The sequence below is a fragment of the Temnothorax americanus genome, unplaced genomic scaffold (assembly GCF_048541705.1).
Source record: "Temnothorax americanus isolate GAGA-0224 unplaced genomic scaffold, ASM4854170v1 Scaffold83, whole genome shotgun sequence".
In the NCBI taxonomy this organism is placed as follows: Eukaryota; Metazoa; Arthropoda; class Insecta; order Hymenoptera; family Formicidae; genus Temnothorax; species Temnothorax americanus.
Window position 1 is genome coordinate 430,652 of NW_027509806.1, and position 3,763 is coordinate 434,414.

A 3,763-nucleotide genomic window follows, 5' to 3' on the forward strand; every position below is an offset into this window, starting at 1 on the left:
TTATGTAAAAGCCATTTAATTTCTCTCTCTTTCTCTCTCTCTCACTCTCTCTCTCTTTCTCTCTCTCTCTCTCTTTCTCATAGCAATTACGATTTATCACTGCATTGCATGTAATAATGCATTTCATCAAAAAGTGCTCGAAATTTCGCAATACATATAGACGCTACATGTTGCTTAATGTATTTACGAGAGAACCCCTGCGACGAGTTGAGCAATTGTTTACGAAACATTATCATGGTGTCTTTAACCTCGGCGCACTTCATAATTAAAAGAGGAAATCTCCAGAGCTAAATATTTCAGAATCAAGCATTACGAAACATCTATATGAAACATTCGGGATTGTGAGAGAAAAATCGCCACGTTTACTACACATTTTGCAAGTCGAAAAAGCGAGCATGATAGACTTACTTCTTTTTGCACAATCCTTGAAATATTATAACTACATTAAATTATATATACACAGTTATTTAATACTAAAATATTTTAAATCAAGAATATATATATATATATATATATGTCTTCTTATATATATATATATATATATATATATATATATATATATATTAGGGTGGTCGTTAAAAAATAGATTTTTGTTGCCGCCACCTAAATTGGTAGTAACTGACGAAAAAATAAGATCTGTGCAACCCTAAGGACGTCGAGTCATGGAAAAGGGTGCCTCTCGACGAAAGAAGTCTTAGAATTCGCTTTTTTCCATTTAATTTTTGCTCTATAAGTTAGACCCTGATTTACATCAAATTGTTATCTTATAATAATAAATTTTCTTATTTGGTGAACACATTAATGCAAAGCAAAGTCCAATTATGTCTGTATAAGCAATTTAAAAATTTTTTCTGTGTAATGCTACAAAAAAAAAACAATTAGACTGAATTTTTTTTCAATTATCCTTAGTATATTTTTATTCAATATAAACAATAGGGAATTTGCATGAAAAAAATATTACAGTTTTTTTGTTTGTAATTTAAATATACATTATTATAAATTTATTTACAACAAAATTTTAAATTTTAATCAGTAAATAGGTATTTAAAAATAAAATTAAATTTTAATAATATTTGAAATTTTCTGTGCTGTGGGAAAACGATTTTGATTGGCTGACAAGTGCATGACGTCACATTGCAATAGTCTCAACTCTCTGTCTGCTAGGCTGCGTTTGGAAACGTCACCCGAGTGCACACGAGTATACTCCCTTCTCTTTCTGTCTCAGCGAGTTATAGGTTATGTCAGCGTCAAACGGGAAGATTCTATTTGTATTCTCACGTTTTTATCTTGAGGTACATAAAAAAACAGTTTACCTGGTGTTTTAATAACAGTATTTTTACATAAAGGTACAAAACACACGTTTTATGTGTCTTTGCTTTACTCATTTTTTAAAATAAATGATTGTTTTAATGGTTAAAAGTATTACTTTACTGCGGTGTGACGTCACACGGCGTTCGGGAAGACTCGGTCGTTTCCGGACCGTTTTCGGAATTTCAAATAATGCAATATTTTATTATTTATTTTCTCAGTTATTTTGCGTTAAAAAATTACGAAAAAAAAAGACAATTAAAAGAACATACAAATTATTTGATGCAATTTTTTAAAAAGATCACGCAAATTCCCTATTGTTATTTCAACGATATTAATCAAATAATAAGTAATTAAAAGTATTCATCTGTTTGAAAAGATATGATGTAAATCAGGGGCTACATATATATATATATATATACATATATACACTAGCTGGTTACCCGGGCTTTGCCCCGGAGAACATATGTAATAAGACACGCAAATAGTCTCTCTCTCTCTCTCTCTCTCTCTCTCTCTCTCTCTCTCTCTCTCTCTCTCTCTCTCTCTCTCTCTCTCTCCCTCTCCCTTTCTCTCTCCCTCTCCCTCTCCCTCTCCCTCACAAGGCGCTGGATTCGGAATGTCCGACATTTAAGAAAGTATTGGGGGAGGAGAAAAAAAGAGCCGGCTGGGAAGCTACAATATAGCAATCACAGAAAAAAGCTGACTTACTCTGGTATACGAAGGCAAAAGGCTGTCTGGCGCATAAGGATGAAATTCGACATCAGGTTATAAAGAGGGTTGTTCGAAGTTGAACAATTGTACGTCAGCCTCATACGAATAATGTTATTAGCCAGCTAAGTACCAGACCGTCAAAAGCGCCTTCCTTCATTTTATTGTATTTTCATACGGTCGTACCTCGCTTATTGTTCGAAGTTCACGCGCAAATTCGAGCGTCTCTAAGATCAAGCGCCCACTGCGTGCACATCCATCGAGCGAGCGAGCAACAACGCAAGAAAGTAAACATCCCTAAAACCGACGCGATGATACCTCGCGATCGCTCTCGGAGTCAGTCGCTCGTCCCGAGACGAAGCATAGAGTCGACTTGGATCCTACCTCGATCGCTCCGTTCGTCGCTCGCTCGCGGACTTCTCTATCCGAATCAAGCCTGTAATCGGGAAGGAGAATCGAAAGTTTTGTTCTCCACTGCATTTTGTAATTGTGAGTGAGAGTGCGCCCGACGCCGAACGGCCTTTCAGCGGTGCCAGACCCCGGTCAACGCTCGCAACAACCACGAAGCGCCAATAGTTCTCAAGGACTGGAGAAAACGAAGGGCTATCATCGCTCTCTTTCTCTGCACTGTCATTTTGAGCATTAAAGTTTGTGTTGTTACATTCGCATTATTCTCTCTTGCTCCCGAGTACCCACCGGAATCCTCCGAGTCACACCCGCTCCGAGCTCAAGTCTGAGCGACCCGGCATCTCAGGCGATCTCAGCGATATAGCGCCTGAACAAATTGGTCCTTCGAGCCGGATTCGGCGCGCGTGCGGAAGCAGGCCAGAGATTCAAGAAGCGACATTCTAGTGCGACATGACGGACCAACTGGGCGGACAGCCGCAGCTCCAGCGAATCATCGAGCGATTTCTGGAGAATTTCAAGAGGATCGGGAGAAACAATCTCTCTCCCGCAAAAATCCGTTCCCGAATCTCGTCACTCAAGGAGACTTGGAACCAGTTCCTGAACGGACACGCGGCCCTAGCCAGGACGATTCCCGCGGACGTGCGAGCGACCCTCCCCTACTTTAAGGAGAACCAGTTTGACACGACGAATGCTGCCTACGAAGCCGCCCTAGATTACATGGCCGAGTGCCTTGAAGAGCTGGAACCGGTAGTGAGTCCGAATCACTCTTTCGTCGCGTCGACCATGCGTACGGACGGTTCGGCCTTTTCTCTCTCTTACCTTCCGCCCATTCGATTGCCCCCTTTCGACGGCAATTACGATGAATGGGAGCAATTCCGCGATAGATTCACCGCGCTTATCCGTAAGAACAGGGAGCTCAACGACTTCACGCGCATGCATTTCTTGTCTTTGTGTTTGAGGGACCGCGCTGCCGAATGCATCGCAAACATCGCGGTTACCGCCGACAATTTTGAAATTGCATGGCAAACGCTGACTATGCGGTACGAGAACAAGCGACGATCCCTCAACGCGCATCTTTCCTCTATTCTCAATTTGTCCGTTTTCTCGCGCGAGTCCGCTTCCGAATTACGCGCCTTAAATGACAAAGTCAATGTCGCGATAGCTTCACTCGAAAATCTTAAACGCCGACCGGATGACCTTTGGAACGACATGTTGGTTCACATCGTCGCGCAGAAGCTCGACCCGGTCACCCGCAAAGCGTGGAACTTAAAGGAAGGAGACAAGGATGATCCGTCCTTCCTACGATGATCTCCGCCGTTTCTTGGACTCGCGCACT